This window comes from Oncorhynchus masou, chromosome 11, assembly GCF_036934945.1.
Source record: "Oncorhynchus masou masou isolate Uvic2021 chromosome 11, UVic_Omas_1.1, whole genome shotgun sequence".
Lineage (NCBI taxonomy): Eukaryota > Metazoa > Chordata > Actinopteri > Salmoniformes > Salmonidae > Oncorhynchus > Oncorhynchus masou.
Window position 1 is genome coordinate 48,147,208 of NC_088222.1, and position 23,605 is coordinate 48,170,812.

At 41.8% G+C, this 23,605-nt stretch overlaps 1 long non-coding RNA gene and 1 pseudogene across 1 annotated transcript; both read right to left on the reverse strand.

The window, feature by feature from the left end:
• Nucleotides 1-47: 47 nt before the first annotated feature.
• Nucleotides 48-16,571, reverse strand: LOC135548771 (protein FAM53C-like; annotated as a pseudogene).
• A 2,719-nt stretch (nt 16,572-19,290) lies between these two features.
• LOC135548772 (uncharacterized) lies at nt 19,291-21,098 on the reverse strand. Its single transcript, XR_010456890.1, has 3 exons — nt 21,004-21,098; nt 20,701-20,830; nt 19,291-19,460 (listed from the first exon to the last, which is right to left on the reverse strand). It is a non-coding gene; the product is annotated as an uncharacterized LOC135548772 (long non-coding RNA).
• Nucleotides 21,099-23,605: the final 2,507 nt, after the last annotated feature.

Below are 23,605 nucleotides of genomic sequence, written 5' to 3' on the forward strand. Positions count from 1 at the left end.
TGCACCACACACACATTATTTCAAAAAAGCTCACTGGACACTTGCCCTTCCTTGTAAAATAATTTCCAATAAACTTTATTTATTCACAAACTGAGTTTGAAATTGCCATCTTTTTTTTAAAACACATACAATAAAAAAAACATGTCTAAAAGACAACCATGGCCTGCCCCAGGTCTCCCAGCTACCATCTTTACACAACTTGTTTTCAACAAATGATCGCTGTATAATACAATATTACAATGTGCCCTCAGAATACAGTGGTTGCTTCCATTTTTAGGTTAACTTGTCAAACAGTGCATTCATTATCAATACATCTATATTTTCAGAAGATGAGTCATAGATATAAAAGAAACAATAAAAGGACTAATAGCAACAGCTACACAATTCATTACCTTTTCATAGTTGTATTTTTTTGTTTACAGAAAAAAAGGTGTCTTAAGGCTTATGCTGAATCATATGGATTGTTTAAGGACTGCAGAAAGAAAACTGCAATGACATACTGCTCTTTTGCATCAAACTGAACAAAACACAGATATTCAATTCACCACCATCATTCAAGTCTATTCTTACTACTGCACCAACAAAAATACAATTAAAAGAAAAGTAATGTAAAAGAAAGCAAGTGACCAGAAGCTTGTTAGTCTTCCAAAATTCCATCAGTCTGAGGGTGCATTATGAAGACATCCAACAGACACTATGGGAATAGCTGGCATCTCCAGCATTCAGATTATTCACAATGTTTCAGCAACTGGTTCTGGAATGTACTCTGATGGAAGGACAGCATCCATGGCTACCTGAATTAATTGTTATTATTGGTAGTAGTCAAATCATGACCATTGTCAATGAGATTATATATACCCCAGCTCTTCCCATGAGAGAGAAGTCATGTTCCTGAGAGCCCTGCCGGTGAAGTACAGCAGGGCTGGGAGTGGAGTGTTGAATGCTGGCGGTAAAGGGGAAAACAGTCTCCAATTAACAACATTTTAATTTTCTTCAATTAGGCTCAAATCTAATTCTGTACAATCCCTCTCAAAGATACTTGGCTGACACTCTTCTCGATCAGGATCTTCCTCCCCCTCTCCCCCCTCCTCGTCACTCTCGCTTAGAGGACCAATGCTTGTCCTTCCCAGCCCCTCTGGTGAACACGACCCTCTGAAGTCCCCCAAAAAAGGCTCAAAGCCCATGTAAACGTCCCCTCCACAAGCCAGCCTCCCACGCGCCATACCACTCAAGGGGTCTGTACTGCGAGTCTGAAAAGACACAAATAGGAGAAACATTTGAGAGCGAACAAGGCCTTGTTTACACATGTATCATCCCTCTCTAGAAAAGACAAGAGTGGTCTACATTCAAAATACATGTTCTCTATTCATGATACAGAAATAGGTAAAGTGTTGTTCCATATGATTTCAAATCATTCTGACTGCACCCCTTTCTGATTAGAATGAAACCTTCCATACATGTTTGTCCATGGTAGAAGTGGTCAGAAAGTGACTTTTTGGACCTGAACACCAAAACATTCAGGAGATAGAGGTGCTCAAAGTTGACCCATTTTGCATACCTCACCCTACCATGACACATCCATGTCTTCATGACTGAAAGATACATGTTTGAGTTTGTTATCATTTGAAAGCATACAAACAGGGTTGTCAAACTATTTGATCATTTCTTTACATAAATTACCTAAAAACCCATCTCACTCAGTGAGAAAAAAACTTGAAATATACAAGATGGCGGCATACACATTGTTGGATTTCTTCATGGAGCAAAAAATATATTTTAATAGTTTGCTAAATTCTATTTTCTACGGACACCCTGCAACTAGACAAGGACATTTTATGAAACTCATGTTTCCACAAATCGAGGAAGAAGACAGTATTGCCAAGGTTGGTCAATTATACACCAAACAGTATAATGGATACCCATTTTTGGGGGTTCAAACACAATATCTGGTGTTACAATCTGTAGCTAATGTTTTGGCTGATAAACAAAATAAAACATGAATAAAATTGTAATTACAACTTTCAAACGGTACCACAAAGATAGTTGAAGGTCCACACATCAGATAACGTTGATTTGAGTGTGAATATCCATTGACAATTTCATTTAAAACAATCTTCCATAGGAAACCTATTGAAATCATAAGAAATATAATAGAATATAGATTTGAATTCATGTTGACATTCAACAGTGGGTGGACTGGTTTTTTGAAACTTTGAATAAAAAACATGAGCTGGCGCACACCCAGAGAAAATTATTTTATGTAGAAGTGCTGACTAAAACGGTAAATAAACTATAAGCTATAAACATAAAGAGAGTTGCACACTATATATAAACTCCCAGTAATTTATTGGGTAAATCACCAACATTTCGGCATCACTGTGCCTTCAGGGTAATGTGATAAATGCTTGAACCAGGTTATGTAGAAAAACAGTGCAACCAATGACAATTGTGTCATAATTATTACGTTCATTAGAATGAACTGAGGGAAACGTAAACTTTAAAAAAAAAATTGTTTATAACATATTGAATATATTAGCCTATTGTTATCATATGAAAACAGTTAAATATTGTACATAATATGAGCATCAACATACATTGTTTTATTAAATTTCACAAATTCAGTATATTTAATTGTTTCCTATTTCATTACATTTTTTGTTACATGTCATCTTCTGGTTAAACTATAATTCATAATAAGCATCATCAACAGGGGGAACATAGTAGGTGTACGCTGATAAGCTGTAGAAAGAATATATCAATTTATAAGACTTGTTCATAAGAGAGAATTGTTCCCAAGGGCCTGAGATCAAAGTCAATATTCAGACCACTAGGGGTCAATGTTCTTACACCTGATTGAGCTGTGGTGTTCAGCGAAGTGTTGTTTAAATTGTCCTTTCATTTGTCCTACGTAGGCTTTCCCCACATGAACAGGTGATGAGATAGATACTCCCTTGGTCTTGCATAAGATGATAACCCTAACAAGGATTTTTCAACCTGGATGTTTTTATAGTGCTACTGCACTGTGCGCATTAGCCACATTTGTAGTTCCCATTTGGAATGGGTGTCAATAGTGTCTGGTGGGCTCAGGATACAGGTCAGATCTCAGCAAGCTATTTCCAATAATGCGACCACACTTATAGACCACAGAGTGGGGATTCCTTGAACAGGTGTGCAATATTTTTGTCTGATTGCAGAATATGCCAATGCCTTTTCAGGATTGCTTTCATTTTCTCCGAACACTTGGTGCAAAACACTGTTGCGTTGTTATTCTTCTTTGGTTGAGTTAAGCAATTCCTCTCTTGGTTTGAGATATTTTCATCATTGCAGTGTTAAGAGTTTTGTTGTTGTAGCCTCTCATTGAATTTGTCTTTTTTTTATAGCATTGCTGTCAAAATCTGTCTGGTGGCTACAAATTAATTTAACCCTACATAACTGGCTATATGGCAGACCATTCATGAGGGGACCCTGCATAACTATATGCACATAGCAGGGTATTGCGGCCTGTGGGATTTGTGTATAAGTCTGTGTGTAATGCATCACTCTCTTTGATGATCCATAAATACCGGAAGTATACTTTTCTCTCATCAGTCTGCATGGTGAATTTGAGGTATTCAGAGCTCTCGTTTAGTAGTTTGTAAATCATTTAGTTGCTGCTTACTTCCTCCCCATAGCACAAAGACATCTATACATTTCTTCCATAGGATGCCTTTAGAAAGTAGGGTGTGTATGTTTTGTAAAGGAGTGCTTCCTCAAATTGTCCCACATACATGTTTGCATAGTAATTGAAACGTAAAAATTAAATTAAATGTCAATAGTGTACCAGCTAAAGTGGTTAGAGCGTTGGACTAGTAACCGGAAGGTTGCAAGTTCAAGCCCCCGAGCTGACAAGGTACAGTTCTGTCGTTCTGCCCCTGAACAGGCAGTTAACCCACTGTTCCTAGGCTGTCATTGAAAATAAGAATTTGTTCTTAACTGACTTGCCTAGTTAAATAAAAAGGTAGAAAAAAATACAAAAAATTACACAAAAAAATACCCTTGTAAAACTGAACATCCTACCGATCCTCGACTTCAGCGATGTCATTTACAAAATAGCCTCCAATACCCTACTCAATAAATTGGATGCAGTAATATCACAGTGCCATCTGTTTTGTCACCAAAGCCCCATATACTACCCACCACTGCGACCTGTACGCTCTCGTTGGCTGGCCCTTGCTTCATACTCGTCGCCAAACCAACTGGCTCCAGGTCATCTACAAGACCCTGCTAGGTAAAGTCCCCCCTTATCTCAGCTCAGCAAATCTACAATTCCAGTGTTTTACTTGCTATATTGTATTTACTTCGCCACCATGTCCTTTTTTTGTATTTACCTCCCTTATCTCACCGCATTTGCTCACATCGTATATAGACTTATTTTTCTACTGTATTATTGACTGTATGTTTGTTTTACTCCATGTGTAACTCTATGTTGTTGTATTTGTCAAACTGCTTTGCTTTATCTTGGCCAGGTCACAATTGTAAATGAGAACTTGTTCTCAACTTGCCTACTTGGTTAAATAAAGGTGAACAAAAAAAAAAAAAAAAAAAATTGTAAATATTTTTCAGTAATGGATGACATCTCATGGTAGGGCGGGGTATGCAAAACAGGTCAACTTTGAGCACTTCTATCTCCTAAATGTTTTGGCATTCTGGTCCAAAAAGTAACTTTGACCACTTCCACCATCAGCAAACTTGGACGGAAGGTTTCATTCAAATCTAAAGGGGTGCTATCAGAAAGTAATTGAACTCTTATGGAACGACCCTAAATCAAATGAAATCAAGTTGATATAACGTTTAGGAAGTGGAAAAATGTAGCATCATATAAAATCTTTGATTCTTACAACATGGGCGCAGTAGTTTAGCTAGTTCAGGATTTTCTTTTAAGAAAATGTGACAAACAATAGAAACAAGGGTAATATGATGCCACATCTCCCTGAAAATTAACTGGGATAGTATTGTCAACTTGAATATAGCGGACTGGACTACCGAATACTGTAGGTGTAAGCCTAGTCTCATATGCTCTTCCAATGACTGTGGCTGTTGAAAGAGTATTCTAAACCTAAACAGAACACAACGGTTGTACATATACCACATGTAAATGAGTCTGGCAAAAATAACCTGCAACTTTTAAAATGTAGTGTACCATGTTTTTTTTAATGTGAAGGAGTGACTGGGTGAGTGCACTGAAAAGGGACGCCAGACTTTCTTGCAGCTGCATGCAAATTACATGCAAATCCAGCCAAGAGTGAGTCTTGGTGTACAGTATAACATTTGCCTGGCATTGCCTCCAGGGAGAGCCATTGGCACCCTGCCAATTAACCACACTCAGGGATTGCGCCTGGGGCATGGGAACAGAAGAAGAGACATCTGTGGCCTGAGACGATTGGTAACAAGGACAATAATACACAGGTATGGTCTGTATTCTAAGAATGGAGTTATGGGTGAAAGTTGCCTCTGCATGTCTATTGGATGTTATAAAAGGCAGACTCAGCGATATGACGTCGATGCTTGGGGTGTGGTGAGCAGTTGGACAAAACGAGTATCAAATCAAATTTTATTGATCACATACACATGGTTAGCAGATGTTATTGCGAGTGTAAAATCTGGATACGATTTTGAGCAGAGTATTTTTTGTAATTATCCATGATCAGAAAAAATGACATTGTCGGGTGCCAGCACGCATCTTTCATGTCAGTCAGTCAAGGTTTAACGTGATCTAAATAACTCAACTGGCTAGTTTGCAAAGAGAAGGGTGCTCTGATTGGATAGTGAAGTTGTAGCTGTCCACTCGCTTCATAATTTCACCTGATCATTCCTTTGGTCTGATAATTTAGATTGCCGCTGCCTGCTACTATGATAAATTGCATGGTGAAGACGTTTTCTATCAAGCTATCAATGTGCATAATATCTAACAAGCGAGGCAAGGGTATGGGAAGAAAAATTTGGGATGCACGATATATCGGTGAACATATCGGAATCGACCGGTATTAGCTAAAAATGACAACATCGGTATCGGCCCAATGTCTAGTTTAATGCTGATGTTAAAAACCGAAGTCAAAGCTACATTACATACCTATATAACGTAGGTAGATGAAGTAATAATACCACGTAAAATTTTGTGCTACATGTGCAACACAGCATTCCTAACCTAGCCCACATAATGTATGCTGTGTGGATCGAGCAGCCATTTGAAAGTGTAGGAACATTTCAGTGAGACAACTCGAAGGCGAAATCCATTAAAGCCAAGATAATGGAATTCATTGCCCTTGACAATCCACCGGTGGTCTCTGTCGTGGGTGATGCTGGCTTTCACCAACTGGTCGAGCACCGGTACACACTACCAAATGCGCTATTTTTAGATGTTGTCCTACCGGAGTTACAGAGTAATAGCGTCACCAAATACATGCTATTAGCGTCACCACATACATACTATGGAACGCCGTTTGGATCTTTGTTTGTCAAAAATATACAGTAGCACTGTCGAAAGCTGTACAAAAAAGTCTGCAAACAAGCAAACACTGGCCACGAATGATGCGTTTACAATACCGCGTTGGTAATAAAGCATCATTTGTTCGACCGCAACTTCTGGGGTCGCTAGCTTTAGCTTGGTAGCTAGCTACCACCAATATAACCAGCCTGAAAACAATGACCAGTAGAAACTGCAGGCATTTTCATTATTCTTAGCAATGATTTAGGAATCGTTGTGAGTAAGTATTAGCTAGGTTGCCACTAGTTCACCTATTGAAATTGAACTTCATTTCATAAAAATAAATAGTTAGCCAGCTACTTAACCCTGTTGCCCAAAGCTAAAGTTATGAGCAACCAGCTAGCTTCATCTGGCTAGTGAGGCTCGACCGGACCGGGTTATTGTGTTGAAAAGCTAGCCACAATAAGGATTAGGCACAAGAGTGGAATTTGCGGTTTGCCTTCAAAAATCAAAGTTTGTCATTGATAGTGATGCAAATGAACACAAATAGTAGAATTATGCCATACTTTTATTTAAGGCTAACCGCAAAGTCCACTAATGTGGCTAATCCTTATTGTGGCTAGCTTCACATAGATGGGTCTGACAACCATTAATCAAATAAGAACCGTCTTATAAATTAGGGTTATTTTAGATGACACCTAGCTATATAGTTAGCTAGCTAACTATAGCAACTGAAACAGATTATGTTGTGTTATTTGACCTGTCATAGTGTTATTTGATGCGTATGTATTTTGACACGCAAAGACCCAAACAGCGTTCCATAGAAATCCTGGTTGAGAATGAAATGACTGAACAAATGAACAACGAAACAGCACAACAAGTAAGTGAAAGAAATAAGTTTTGATTAAATTTTACTGGTAATGGGGACATACGTAAATGCCAACAAAATAACCTTTTGGTCAGTGTGGTGTGTGTGTAACCTTTAACTTCTTTGGGATAAGGGGGCAGTATTTATGTCCGGATGAAAAGCGTGCCCAATGTAAACTGCCTGTTTCTCAGGCCCAGAAGCTAGGATATTCATATAATTGGTAGATCTGGATAGAAAAAAAACACTGACGTTTCTAAAACGGTTTGAATGATGTCTGAGTATAACAGAACTTATTTGGCAGGCGAAACCCCGAGGACAAACCAACCAGAATTTTTTTCAATGGGTTTTCATTGGGAATCTAGAATTCTAAGGTAGTTCCTTGCCGGTCCTTTTGCCTCCACTGGATGTCAACAGTCTTTAGAAATCGGTTGATGTTTTTCCTTTGTGTAATGAAGGAGTAGGGCTGTCCAGAACAAGGGTCGAGTGAAGTGTACTGTTTGATAGAGGCACGTGACCTGAAAAGCACGCGCCACTTTGTTTTCCTCCGGTATTAAACACAGTTTATCCCGCCTTAAATTGTGTTGATTATTTACGTTAAAAAATACCTAAAGTTGTATTAGGAAAGTTGTTTGAAATGTTTGGACAAAGATTACAGGTAACTTATGAGATATTTTGTAGTCATGTTGAGCGAGTTGGAACCGGTGTATTTTCCGAATCATACACGCCAAATAAATGGACATTTTGGACATATATAACGACAGAATTAATTGAACAAAAGGACCATTTGTGATGTTAAAAATGAACATATTGGAGTGCCAACAGAAGATCTTCAAAGGTAAGGCATGCATTATATGTTATTTCTGACTTTTGTGTTGAGCTTGGCGGGTTGAATTATGATTTTCATGTGTATGTTTGCTGGGGTGCTGTCCTCAGATAATAGCATGGTTTGCTTTCGCCGTAAAGCCTTTTTGAAATCGGAAACTGTGGTTGGATTAAAAAGAAGTTAAACACTGATGCACATTCTGACTGAGTGACAGCAAATTTGGCTGCATGCTGCAAATTGAGGACATACACATTTTTGCAGTGAGAACGTGCAGGAAGGTATTTTGCCAACATATACTTAGCATATTAAAACACTTTTGTTTTTTCCGATCACAAGTATCATCCAATCCGACTATCAACTGTCAATTTACGGATACAACTAGGAGAACGTTAATGTTGGCACACCTCTAGTAGATGCAGAAAGTAAACAGCAGTAGATCAATTTCTGCAACAGTAGGGAAGTGGATATTCGATCAGCAGAACAAACATTTAAGATTAGGCATAAGGGTCTAATTTAATGAATGTTAAAGGTCAACTCAGCAATATGATGTATGTGCACAAAGTAAACAGCATAGTGGGTCAATTTCCACAACAACTGAGGGGGTTTTAGTGCAAGGCTCAACTTCTCTGCTGTTTTGGTGCCATGGCTACCCATGTCCATGCGCAGATACTGTGTGACTGTATGAGCGCAAATTCATGCATCTTTCTTATCTCAATCTCAGTCTACCTTTAAAGGGATAGTTCAACCAAATTCTATATTGGCTTCCTTAACCGGTATGCAGTCTACGGACAATGTATGACAGGAATCCATGCTTTGGTTTTGTTTCCGAATGCTAACGTTCTAGGCTGTGTGACACAAATACCATGCATTGCTGTCATACCTTGTCCATAGACTGCTTACAGGGTAAGGAAACCAGTATTCCATTTTGTAATTTGGGTGAAATATCACTTCAACAACTTTCCTCTGGCTAGCAGATGGCATGTTCCACCACCAACCTACATACGGCTAATATTTCTATTCATTTCTGACCCTAAAAGATTTTTTGTTTACCTGAGTCATCTTGGTGAAATCCAATACTGGCCGAGCAAATGGTCTGTCTGGGTCACGGCGTCGCTTCAGTCCTGGTTTGAGAAGGAGCAGGTCACAGGGCTGTGAGTGGCAGCGAGGGAGCTGAGGGGGGATGGCCCGGCGAAGAGAGGACGGGGTGCTGCAGGCAGAGGAGGGCAAAGCAGGCACAGCCGGAGGGGGTGCTGCACAGTGGGATGGAACTGGAGGCGGGGGCAGGAACTTGGCGGCAGCCTCTCTGATAAGGACAGGTGACAGAGAGAAGCGTCGCTGTGGAGGAATTGGAGGGTGGAGCGGGGACGGAGAGGAGCATGATGATGGGGAGTGGAAGAAACAGCAGCAGGCGCCTCCTCCAGCAGTGTCACTGGGGTCCCATGGGAAATTCCAAGGCAGTGGGGAGTCAGGAGAGAGAGCAATGCTAAAGAATGTGGGGCTTGAAGAAGAGTGTAGTGAAGAATTTAGAGATGAGCTAGGAGCACGAAGCGGACAAGGCCCCCCGGCTACCCCTCCACTGTGGCATTGACGATTAACAGGTGTCCAGACCCTCGAAGCGCTGGGCCGCCAGGTGTAACGGCAGCGTGAAAGGTCCTCTGGCACGGACAGTGAACGACAGTGGCGTTTGGGGGGTGGCGGGGGGGGAGGGGGTGCACCTGGAAAAGACAGGTCTGTCACTGAGGTGCTTGGGACCAGGGGCCGGTGCAGGGCTTCCCCCTCTGCCAGGTGAGTTGCGGGGGGAACCAGAGGGACAGGGCAGGGGGAAGCTGGAGCTCAGCACACCCTGTAGGCCAGGCTTGGAGGGAGGGCAGAGCTGCCAATAACCACTCTCTATTAGGGAGAAGGAAAGATGATACCATAAATTAGAGCTGGAATGATTAACCAAAAATGTCGACATCAACCAAACCGACCACTTATCAAATACATTTTACAACACTAGAGAAATGTGAAGTTTGAAACGAGTCTGCTAATTTGGGCAATTCCTAATGGGACATTTGATAACTACTACAATCAAAGTAGTACTAGTAACAAGTATACAAACATAACTATGGTGCACATTAATGTCAGACAGATCGTTCTATTTGTGATAAATCTATATCATAATAAATATACTGAATTTTGTCCATATCGCCCCCTTCTAACATTAATAGAAACCACTTTTGAGGTGTATTTAATTAAATAATATGTGAGAAAATCGAAAAGCAATTCATTCCTGATACAATGTAGTTGCAGCTTGCTCTTGACAATGACAGCGTTCCTGAAGCTAACTTCCTGCAATTCTATCCATTTTACCATGGGGATTTGAACTGTGTATTTAAATAATGTATTCTCGACATAAACGTTGTTGCTCCTTTTAATATTTCTACGACGTGACTATAAATGAGAACTTGTTCTCAACTGGCCTACCTGGTTAAGTAAAGGTGAAACAAATACAAAAAATACACACAAAAAACACCCCATATTTATTTATATACTGGATTCTTGACATAGCTTACTTATGACTGGGCAATATGGCCAAAATATTATATCACAGTTGTTTTTTTTTATTTTTTATTACAGTACAACAGCATTTGATGTTTTTTAATAATAGAAGTTCTAAATTTGCTTTATGAGTAGTGCGTGATCCTAGGGTGGCAACACAGTGATTTCAATGGGTCTTTCTCCATTCTGATTGAACAGTATAAAACAATTCAACACCAAAAGTCGTAATTTTCCATTTGAGATCATTTCCACACTGCCACGTAGGGCTGCACGATATGGGCAAGTAATCTGGGCTTTATTTTAACCAAATGTTGCAATTTGACTTGCGATTTAGAGCAACTGTTAACTGTTGGAATCATGGGAATAGAATGTCTATTCTAATTATATAGTTAGAATATAATAGTGGGCACTTTTAATACAGTGTTGTTTGACATGACAACGAATGAAAATGCCAGGGAGGAGTTATTGTGACAGGGTAAAAACGAATGTGTTGATAGGTGTTTCCTAGGGGACCCAATAATCTTTGGCTACATTGAATGTTTTCTCTTAGCTGCTTCATGTAGAAAACATTCTTGCTTTGCGTTTACCTCTTTAATTTAGAAGACACTGTTGCACAAACATGCCGATTACGTCTACACAATCACTGGTATTATCAGGCTGCACAGCTAATTACGCTTGCTCTTACTCAGTACATTTATTAGCTAGCTAGCGATTAGCATTAGCAGCTAACAAGATTTAGGAACAAAATGCTAAGAAAAGACAAACTAGCTGTTTGCAGATGTAAGAAACAAGCTAATAGTGTAATTATAGAATGCTAGTAGATTTATATTAAGAAGCAAAGTGACAACTGCATCGATGTTGTAAATTGTGTTGCATATGCTGCATTGACCATGCAGACTGAAGGCAAGTGTCTTTGATTGAAAAACATCAAATGCGCTCCTTGAGTGACAGGGAGTGTGCCTAGGTCTGTGTGGAAAGCGGCATAGAAAGAGATGACTCAAGTAGCAGAGTAAAGTATAAAAATGGACTCTACACATTGCGTATCACATTTAATAAACCAAACATTCAAATACCGGTACAGAAGGTAAAGTAAAAACCCAAACCAGTCCGTGCATCAATACCTGTATATAGCAACAACAAAAAAAGAAGGGTATACCGCCCAGCCCTAAGCTTACTCTAATAAACTCAGCAAAAAAATAAACATCCCTTTTTCAGGACCCTGTCTTTCAAAGTCAATTTGTAAAAATCCAAATAACTTCACAGATCTTCATTGTAAAGGGTTTAAAACACTGTTTCCCATGCTTTTTTTCAGGACCCTGTCTTTCAAAGTCAATTTGTAAAAATCCAAATAACTTCACAGATCTTCATTGTAAAGGGTTTAAAACACTGTTTCCCATGCTTGAACCATAAATAATGAACATGCACCCGTAGAACGGTCGTTAAAACACTAACAGCTTACAGATGTAGGCAATTAAGGTTACAGTTATGAAAACTTAGGTCACTAAAGAGGCCTTTTTACTGACTCTGAATTACACCAGAAGAAAGATGCCCAGGGTCCCTGCTCATCTGAGTGAATGCACCTTAGGCATGCTGCAAGGAGGAATGAGGACTGCAGATGTGGCCAGGGCAATATATTGCAATGTCTGTAATGTGAGATGCCGCTACAGGGAGAGGGCGGACAGCTGATCGTCCTCGCAGTGGCAGACCACGTGTAACAACACCTGCACAAGATCGGTACATCCGAACATCACACCTGCGGGACAGGTACAGGGTGGCAGCAACTGCCCGAGTTACACCAGGAACGCACAATCCCTCCATCAGTGCTTAGACTGTCCGCAATAGGCTGAGAGAGGCTGGACTGAGGGCTTGTAGGCCTGTTGTAAGGTAGGTCCTAGCTAGACATCACCAGCAACGTTGCCTATGGGCACAAACCCACCGTCGCTGGACCAGACAGGACTGGCAAAAAGTGCTCTTCAAGTGACGAGTCGCGGTTTTGTCTCACCAGGGGGGTGACGGTCGGATTCACGTTTATAGTCGAAGGAATGAGCATTACACCGAGGCCTGTACTCTGGAGCGGGATCGATTTGGAGGTGGAGGGTCCGTCATGGTCTGGGGCGGTGTGTCACAGCATCACCGGACTGAGCTTGTTGTCATTGCAGGCAATCTCAACACTGTGTGTTACAGGCAAGACATCCTTCTCCCTCATGTGGTACCCTTCCTGCAGGCTCATCCGAACATGACCCTCCAGCATGACAACGTCACCAGCCATACTGCTCGTTCTGTGCGTGATTTCCTGCAAGACAGGAATGTCAGTGTTCTGCCATGGCCAGCAAAGAGCCAGGATCCCAAACCCATTGAGCACGTCTGGGACCTGTTGGATCGGAAGGTGAGGGTTAGGGCCATTCCCCCCAGAAATGTCCGGGAAATTACAGGTGCCTTGGTGGAAGAGTGGGGTAACATCTCACAGCAAGAACTGGCAAATCTGGTGCAGTCCATGAGGAGGAGATGCACTGCAGTACTTAATGCAGCTGGTGGCCACACCAGATACTGACTGTTACTTTTGACCCCCACATTATTCAATTTCTGTTAGTCACACGTCTGTGGAACTTGTTCAGTTTATTTCTCAGTTGTTCAACCCGTGGTAAATTACATTGATTGGACAGGATTTGGAAAGGCACACACCAGTCTATATAAGGTCTAAGCACGTCAGAGCAAAAACCAAGCCATGAGGTCGAAGGAATTGTCTGTACAGCTCCGAGACAGGATTGTGTCAAGGCACAGATCTGAGGAAGGGTACAAAAACTTTTCTGCAGCATTGAAGGTTCCTAAGAACACAGTGGCCTCCAGCATTATTAAATGAAAGAAGTCCGTAACCACCAAGACTCTTCCTGGAGCTGGTCGACCGGCCAAACTGAGCAATCGAAGAAGGGCCTTGGTCAGGAAGGTGACCAAGAACCCAATGGTCACTGACAGAGCTCCTCTGTGGAGATGGGAGAACCTTCTAGAAGGACAACCATCTCTACAGCACTCCACCAATCAGGCCTTTATGTTAGGGAGGCCAGACAGAAGCCACTCCTCAGTAAAAAAGCACGACAGCCCACATGGAGTTTGCCAAAAGGCATCAAAAGGACTCTCAGCCCATGATAAACAAGATTCTCTGATCTGATGAAACCAAGATGGCACTCTTTGACCTGAATGCCAAGCGTCACATCTGGAGGAAACCTGGCACCATCCCTACAGTGAAGCATGGGTGGCAGCATCATGCTGTGGGGATGTTTTTCAGCGTTAGGGACTTGGAGACAACTCAGGATCTACGCAAAGATGAACGGAGCAAAGTACAGAGAGATCCTTGATGAAAAAATGCTCCAGAGCACTTAGGACCTCAGACTGCGGCGAATGTTGGTGAACCTTCGCCGCAATCTGAGGTCCTAAGTGCTCTGGAGCATTTTTTCATCGAGGATCTCTCTGTACTTTGCTCCAACAGGACAACGACACTAAGCACACAACAAGACAATGCAGGAGTGTCTTCGGGACAAGTTTCTGAATGTCCTTGAGTGGCCCAGCCAGAGCCCAGACTTGAACACAATCCACCATCTCTGGAGAGATCTGAAAATAGCTGTGCAGTGACACTCCCGATCCATCCTGACAAAGCTGCAGAGAAGAATGGGAGAAACTCCCCAAATATAGGTGTGCCAAGCTTGTAGCGTCATACCCAAGAAGACTCGAGGATGTAATCGCTGCCAAAGGTTCTTCAACAAAGTACAGAGTAAAGTGTCTGAATACTTAAGAAAATGTGATTTCAGTTTAAATACATTTGGGGAAAAAAATGTAAAACAGTTTTTGATTTGTCATTATGGGGTATTGTATGTATCTGATTGAGGGTAAAATAACAATTTAAGAATAAGGGTATAAACATAACAAAATGGGGGAAAAGTCAAGGGGTCGGGAATAGTTTCCGAACGCACTGTATTGCTGAGTCTACCTTTAAGACTCCCTTTGCATGATCAGCCTGAGAAGATACATGCGTGGAATAAATCACGTAATGTGGTTTCCTGTTTAACAACCTATACAAACATTTCCTTTCTGTCATTTGGAATTCACCTCCATTTATCTGTGCTCTTATCAACAGTGCAAAGCCAACGTTACAATGCCTAATGCAAGACATTGCTGAATAACAGGCTACGTGGTTTCACTTGTACATACTCACCAGGCATCAATCCATCTGTAGGCCAGCAAATTCCTAGGTTGTTGGGGGTCCAGCAGAAACTGGAAGACAGACATGTTTATTGAGGAGCAAAAGCACAGGGAAAAAAATTCAGAACGGCTCAATTAACAGCAAGAGAAATAAATGGACATGAAGCTGAGCACTGTTACAATCAAGACAAGGACATGCAAGCAGAGTCATAGGCTGACACATAAGGGGGCCCCCGAGTGGTGCATCGGTCTAAGGCACTGCATCTCAGTGATAGAGGCATCACTACAGACCCTGGTTTCAATCCAACCGGCTGTGATCGGGAGTCCCATAGGGCGCCACACAATTTGCCCAGCGTCGTGCAGGTTAGGGGAGGGTTTGGCCATTATTGTAAAATAAGAATTTATTCTCGACTTCAAAACAAATTTTATTAGTCATATGCGCCGAATATAACAAGTGTAGACCTTACAGTGAAATGCTTACTTAGGAGCCTCTAACCAACAATGCAGTTTAAAAATACATAAAAATAAACAAAAAAACATAAGAAATAAAAGAAACAAGTAATTAAAGAGCAGCAGTAAAATAACAATGTGAGACCATATTACAGGGGGGTACTGGTACAGAGTCAATGTGCGGGGGCTCCGGTTAGTCGAGGTAATATGTACATGTAGGTAGAGCTATTAAAGTGACTGCATAGATGATAACAGAGAGTAGCAGCTGTGTAAAGGGGAGGAATGCAAATAGTCTGGGTAGCCATTTGATTAGATCTTCAGGTGTCTTATGGCTTGGGGGTAAGAGATGTTTAGAAGCTTCTTGGACCTAGACTTGGCGTACTGGCACCGCTTGCCGTGCGGTAGTAGAGAGAACAGTCTATGACTAGGGTGGCTGGAGTCTGGCAATTTTTAAGGCCTTACTCTGACACCGCCTGGCATAGAGGTCCTGGATGGCAAGAAGCTTGGCGCCAGTGATGTATTGGGCCGTGCACAGTATCCTCTGTAAGTGCTTTGCGGTTGGAGGCCGAGCAGTTGCCATACCGGGCAATGACGCAACCAGGATGCTCTCGGTGGTGCAGCTATAGAACCTTTTGAGGATCTGAGGACCCATGCCAAACCTTTTCAGTCTCCTGAGGGGGAATAGGTTTCGTCGTGCCCTCTTCACAACTGTCTTGGTGTGCTTGGACCATGTTAGTTTGTTGGTGATGTGGACACCAATGAACTTGAAGCTCTCAACCAGCTCCGTCGATGAGAATGGGGGCGTGCTCGGTCCTCTTTTTCATGTAGTCCACAATCATCACCTTTGTCTTGATCACGTTGAGGGATAGGTTGTTGTCCTGGCACCACACGGCCAGGTCTCTGACCTCGTCCCTATAGGCTGTCTCATCGTTGTCTGTGATCAGGCCCACCACTGTTGTGTCATTGGCAAACTTAATGACGCCGTTGGAATTGTGCCTGGCCATGCAATCATGAGTGAACAGGGAGTACAGGAAAGGACTGAACATGCACCACTGAAGGGCCCCTGTTTTGAGGATTAGCGTGGCGGATGTGTTGTTACCTACCCTTACCACCTTGGGGCACACTGTCAGGAAGTCCAGGATGCAGTTGCAGAGGGAGGTGTTTAGTCCCAGGGTCCTTAGCTTATTGATGAGATTTGAGGGCACTATGGTGTTGAACACTGAGCTCTAGTCAATGAATAGCATTCTCACATAGGTGTTCCTTTTGTCCAGGTGGGAAAGGGCAGTGTGGAGTGCAATAAAGATTGCATCTGTGGATCTGTTAGGGCGGAATGCAAATTGGAGTGGGTCTAGGGTTTCTGGGATAATGGTGTTGATATTAGATGTCGACCGATTAACTAGGGCCGATTTCAAGTTTTCATAACATAACATAACATTTGGACACCGATTTGGCCGATTTAAATTTTGATTTTATTTATTTCATCTTCATTTAACTAGGCAAGTCAGTTAAGAACACATTCTGGGCCTCACGGGTGGCGCAGTGGTTAAGGGTGCTGTACTGCAGCGCCAGCTGTGCCACCAGACTCTGGGTTCGCTTCCAATCTCTGTCGTAACCGGCCGCGACAGGGAGGTCCGTGGGGAGACGCACAATTGGCATAGCGTCGTCCGGGTTAGGGAGGGCTTGGCCGGTAGGGATATCCTTGTCTCATCTCGCGCCAGCGACTCCTGTGGGGGGCCGGGCGCAGTGCACACTAACCAAGGTTGCCAGGTGCACGGTGATTCCTCCGACACATTGGTGCGGCTGGCTTCCGGGTTGGATGCGCGTTGTGTTAAGAAGCAGTGTGGCTTGGTTGGGTTGTGTATCGGAGGACACATGACTTTCAACCTTCGTCTCTCCCGAGCCCGTACGGGAGTTGTAGCGATGAGACAAGATAGTAGCTACTAACAATTGGATACCTCAAAATTGGGGAGAAAAAAGGGGGGTAAAAATTCCCAAAAAAAGAAGAAGAAAAAAGAAAGCATTCGTATTTTCAATAACTGCCTTGTTCAGGGGCAGAACAAGAGATTTTTACCTTGTCAGCTCATGGATTCAATCTTGCAAACTTACGAACTAATTAGTCCAACGCTCTAATCACCTGCCTCTCATTGCATTCCACGAGGAGACTGCCTGTTACGCGAATGCAGTAAGCCAAGGTAAGTTGCTTGCTAGCATTAAACTTATCTTGTAAAAAAAATCAATCAATCATAATCACTAGTTAAACTAGTAATATCATCAACCATGTGTAGTTATCTAGCGTGTCCTGCGTTGCATATAATCGATGCGGTGCGTATCATTGCTCCAATGTGTACCTAACCATAAACATCAATGCCTTTCTTAAAATCAATACACAGAAGTATATATTTTAAACCGGCATATTTAGCTAAAAGACATCCAGGTTAGCAGGCAATATTAACCAGGTGAAATTTGGGTCTCCTATTTTGCTAGAATTTTACATAATTATGACATAACATTGAAGGTTGTGCAATGTAACAGGAATATTTAGACTTATGGATGCCACCCGTTAGATAAAATACAGAACGGTTCCGTATTTCACTGAAAGAATAAACGTCTTGTTTTCGAGATGATAGTTTCCGGATTCGGCCATATTAATGACCTAAGGCTCGTATTTCTGTGTGTTATCATGTTATAACTAAGTCTATGATTTGATAGAGCAGTCTGACTGAGCAATGGTAGGCAGCAGCAGGTTCGTAAGCATTCATTCAAACAGCACTTTTGTGCATTTGCCAGCAGCTGTTTATGACTTCAAGCCTATCAACTCCCGAGATTAGGCTGGTGTAACCGATGTGAAATGGCTAGCTAGTTAGCGGGGTGCGCGCTAATAGCATTTCAAATGTCACTCGCTCTGAGACTTGGAGTGGTTGTTCCCCTTGCTCTGCATGGGTATTGCTGCTTCGAGGGTGGCTGTTGTCGTTGTGTTCCTGGTTTGAGCCCAGGTATGAGCGAGGAGAGGGATGGAAGCTATACTGTTACACTGTTACACTATAAGAACATCCAATAGTCAAAGGTTAATGAAATAGAAATGGCATAGAGAGAAATAGTCCTATAATTCCTATAATAACTACAAGCTAAAACTTCTTACCTGGGAATATTTAAGACTCATGTTAAAAGGAACCACCAGCTTTCATATGTTCTCATGTTCTGAGCAAGGAACTGAAACGTTAGCTTTCTTACATAGCACATATTGCACTTTTACTTTCTTCTCCAACACTTTGTTTTTGCATTATTTAAACCAAATTGAACATGTTTCATTATTTATTTAAGGCTAAATTGATTTTATTGATGTATTAAGTTAAAATAAGTGTTCATTCAGTATTTTTGTAATTGTCATTATTACAAATAAATAAATCAAATTAAACTCGTACGATTAATCAGTATCTGATTTTTTTTGGTCCTCCAATAATCGGTATCGGTGTTGAAAATCATAATCGGTCGACCTCTAGTTGATATGACCAGCCTTTCAAAGCACTTCATGGCTACAGACGTGAGTGCTACGGGTCGGTAGTCATTTAGGCAGGTTACCTTAGTGTTCATGGGCACAGGGACTACAGTGGTCTGCTTAAAACATGTTGGTATTACAGACTCGGACAGAGAGAGGTTGAAAATGTCAGTGAAGACACTTGCCAGGTGGACAGCGCATGCTCTCAGTACACGTCCTGGTATTCCGTCTGGCCCTGCGGCCTTGTGAATGTTAACCTGTTTAAAAGGTCTTACTTACATCGGCTGCGGAGAGAGTGATCACACGGTCCTCCGGAAAAGCTGGCGCTCTTATTTATGTTTCAGACTTGCTTAGTTAAATAAAGGTTAAATTTAAAAAACTTACCACGTTTAGGGCCCTTTGGTGAGCGTTGCTGTCCAGACTATGTTTCTGCAGATGCTCGATCAGTGAAACCATGCATGGTTGCGAGGTGGTGAGCAGTGTTGAGGGGAAGGGGCGTGTCCCTCTATCTGTTCTTCAATCTAATTGTGACTGGCAGAGCTTCTCTGGCACCTCCACTCCTCCTCTGGGCCAGGTTGCCCTGCCCAGTCTCACTGGGACATGGTCATCACTGTAGTCAGCTCACCTGAAGGGTAAAGTCCGATAGCAGGACGGACCAGTGTTACCAAAAGTAAATGACAGTGCAGGGGTTTTCAAATACAGGTGATACCGCTCAAATGGGGAAGCTGTTAATGTTTTAGGACATTTGTAATCACATTTTCATGTTCTGTACAGTTTGCCATATTGACTTTAGGTAACCCATCACTTTCTCTGTATCTTATGGAGTAGACAAATTAAGCCTAGATGTCGAAATGGGGTCTTTTCCAGACCTGACATAACTTTAACACGTCTTTAGATGCTCAACCACTGACCAAACGTGCTCACAGGTGTTCAGACACACCATCTCTGAGTGCAGAAGTAATGGTGACAGGTGCCTGGGATGAGATGGCCTTCCTGATGCCACTCGGGTTTTTTTTGAATACCTACTCAAGATCACGAGGCACATGTCCGACAACCAGAAAATGTAACCAAAAACGAACACCTCAACCAGTAACCTTAATGATGGATACGTGAATTTGAAAAGGGTGCATACTGAGGTCCAATCTTGGCAAAGTACCAAGCATGTCATGATCTATCAAGAACTGGCATGCTCTTCTTCACTCAATAACAAGATTGAGAAAAAGCTTCTTAGCTAGCTAACGTTTGGTAGCTACCATTTTGATAAGAACATTTGGAAAGCCAGAATGATGGCTACATAACTAGTTTATATCAAATGATGGTATCCTTGCTGTCCATTACAAACCTTTCAAATGAGCAATGTGTGGTAGCGAGCTATTCATTCACAATTAGTATATCATATTTTTGAAGATCGTTCTAAACCCCTTCACATAATATGAAGCCTTCACTTAGCATGCTCAGTCAAGATGACTAACGTTAGCAATAGCAAGCCGCACTGACAATATGATGCTAACTTGCTCGGTTAGCTAACGCAAATCGTAATTTGTATGGTTAGCAAGCTAGCTAGCTTGGCGTACATCCATTTAACCGATTATGCAGACTCATCCACACAAAACGCCGCTTGTTAATCTGTAATAAACAAATGAATTATTACCCCCTACCCGATTAGATCACTAGCTGTCGAGGCTCGCTAGCTATTATTGCATGCATTTATCGCTAGAGCCTTGGACCGCTGTGCATGTCTAGGACGCGTGCTTACAAAAACACGGCCATGCATTTTATAACGCAGCGAGACGTTTCAGATAAATAAAACTGCTAATCAATAACTTTTCTTTGTAACGGCTACTTGATTCAAATGTCGCTCTTACCTCGACCAACACCACCGTACATCAGGCCATACAGGGGTTAAATGCTGCTGGTGAAGGATAAACCAATTTGGAGCCTGTGCAGAACGCGACTGGCAGCCACGTTAGTATCTGTGTCTCCGATATTATTGACCTATTAAAAAGCATAACATGTACCAGAACCGATGTTGATTACAATATCTGGAACATAAAATTAACGTCATAATCAACGTGCCATTGAAATATACAAGACATATCCGTATTAGACAAAAATAGCACAGCGTACAATTCAGTCGTCCATTTAAAATAAATTAAAAACGTTCAAACCTGTGAGCGATTTGAATGTATAAATAGGGGGCGCCTAAGCAGTGGGCGCATTCGATGATAATTCGAACATCAGATTGAAGTAGCTGACGTGCAATAGCGTAGCATTTTAAAAGAGCGGACAAAAACATTTTTTTTTTAAAGATGTCAAATCGCAAGATTTCATTCATTGTTGAAAATGGCACAACTTTGACTGAACTGACGTAAGGTTATTAGATGGCTATAAAGTGTGGTACTTGTAGTTCGCTACTCATATTCGGATCAGTTGTTTACTTGACACATTGATAGGCCCTGGGACCATTTTAAAGTCACGCCTTAACACTGGAATATGTCACTTTTCATATTACTTATATATCATCCCACCGTACGACTTATTGGTGAGGCAAGTACAAGAAATAGCGTATACCGTTATCTTGTGGATGCTTTGAATACTGCAGTTAGCGTGGCATGTTGGACGGGCCGAATGAAAGCGCAAAACGTTATGACCTCAGCGCTATCCCCCCAATCCCGGAGACCCATTAAACCAGGAAAGCCAACTTCGCGGACATCTCCTGAGAATTGTGTGTGGAAAAATCAAATCTTTATTAATTTCTCTTTGCATCAGTACTCTGGTTGTAACAAATGACAATTGAGAAAAACAAAATAAGAAACCAACAAAACAAAGTGATCAACATTCTGTTTTTAGAAAAACAGTGAGGTAGGTAGGATAGATGAGACAGCATTAGACAGTAGAGCCTGAGAGTCAGCTGAGTCGCAGACTGGTGAACATGGTGAAGTGGCTAGTGGGTCAAAAGCAACAAAACCAAATATGACATCTTTACTCTTTAGAAAGAAAACAGAATTGGGGGGGGTGAGAAGAATGTTAGAGGGCTGGGCCATGAAGAAAACCTAACACAAATAAATGTAATTGGGACAAGAAAGTAAAGTTTAAACAAGTTAAGAATAATAATGGGTCCAAATAAACATCTAGGTAAAACATTAGTGAAGCAGATACTGCTTAAACATGTGTTTGACACAAAACAATGTGTAAAAAGTGTCCCAAAACTGACAAGTGTGTGGTCAATATTTGACAGAAATCATATCTTTCAGTCAGCACCCAGTGAACCCCTGCAAGTCGATACCGTTGTGACTGACAGCCATGATCAGGATGGTTTCCACGGTAGCCAGTCTCCCTGCATGGGCCCTTGTTGATCATGATCAGTTTCCAGGAGAAATCTGAGCAAAATATAACTTGAAATATTACATTTACGTAAGTATTCAGACCCTTTACTCAGTATTTTGTTGAAGCACCTTCACAGCGACTACATCCTAGAGTATTCTTGGGTATGATGCTACAAGCTTGGCACATCTGTATTTGGTGAGTTTCTCCCATTCTTCTCTGCAGATCCTCTCAATCTCTGTCAGGTTGGATGAGGAGCTTCACTGCACAGCTATTTTCAGGTCTCTCAAGAAATGATCGATCGGGTTCAAATCCGGGCTCTGGCTGGGCCACTCAAGGACATTCAGAGACTTGTCCTGAAGCCATTCCTGCGTTGTCTTGACTGTATGCTTAGAGTTGTTGTCCTGTTGGAATGTGAACTTCGCCCCAGTCTGAGGTCCTGAGCAGGATATAGTCAAGGATCTCTGTACTTTGCGCCATTCGTCTTTGACTCGATCCTGACTAGTCTCCCAGTCCCTGCTGCTAAAAAACATCCCCACAGCATGATGCTGCAACCACCATAGGGATGGTGCCAGGTTTCCTCCAGACATGACATTTGGCATTCAGGCCAAATAGTTTAATCTTGGTTTCATCAGACCAGAGAACCTTGTTTCTCATGGTCTGAGAGTCTTTAGGTGCCTTTTGGAAAACTCCAAGCGGGCCATCATGTGCCTTATGCTGTGGAGTGGCTTCCATCTGACCACTAAAATAAAGGCCTGATTGGGAGAACCTTCCTGCAGCACTCCACCATCGCCACAGAGGCACTCTGAATCTCTGTCAGAGTGACCATCGGATTCTTGGTCACCTCCCTGACCAAGGCCCTTCTCCCCCGATTGCTTAGTTTGGCATGGCAGTCAGCACTAGGAAAAGTTCTAAGCTTCTATTTAAGAATGATGAAGGCCACTGTTCTTGGGGGCCGTCAATGCAGCAGAATTGTGTTAGTACCCTTCCTGTGCCTCGACCTGCACAGGAAGGTCTGTGCCTCGACACAATCCTATCTCAGAGCTCTAAAGACAATTCCTTCTACCTCATGGCTTGGTTTTTGCTCTGACATGCACGGTCAATAGACAGGTGTGTGCTTTTCCAAATCATGTCCAATCAATTGAATTTACTACAGGTCGACTCCAATCAAGTTGTAGAAATATGTAGAAATATCTCAATGATGATCAATGGAAATATGATGCACCTGAGCTCAAATTTGAGTCTCATAGCAAAAGGTCTGAATACTTATGTTTAACACATTTGTAAAAATGTCTAAAAACCTGTTTTTGCTTTGTCATTATTGGGTATTGTGTGTAGATGAGGAGGAAAAAAATAATTGAATAGACTTTAGAATAAGGCTGTAAGGTAACAAAATGTAAAAAAAATAAAAAAAATAAAAAAACAAGGAGTCTGAATACACTGTAG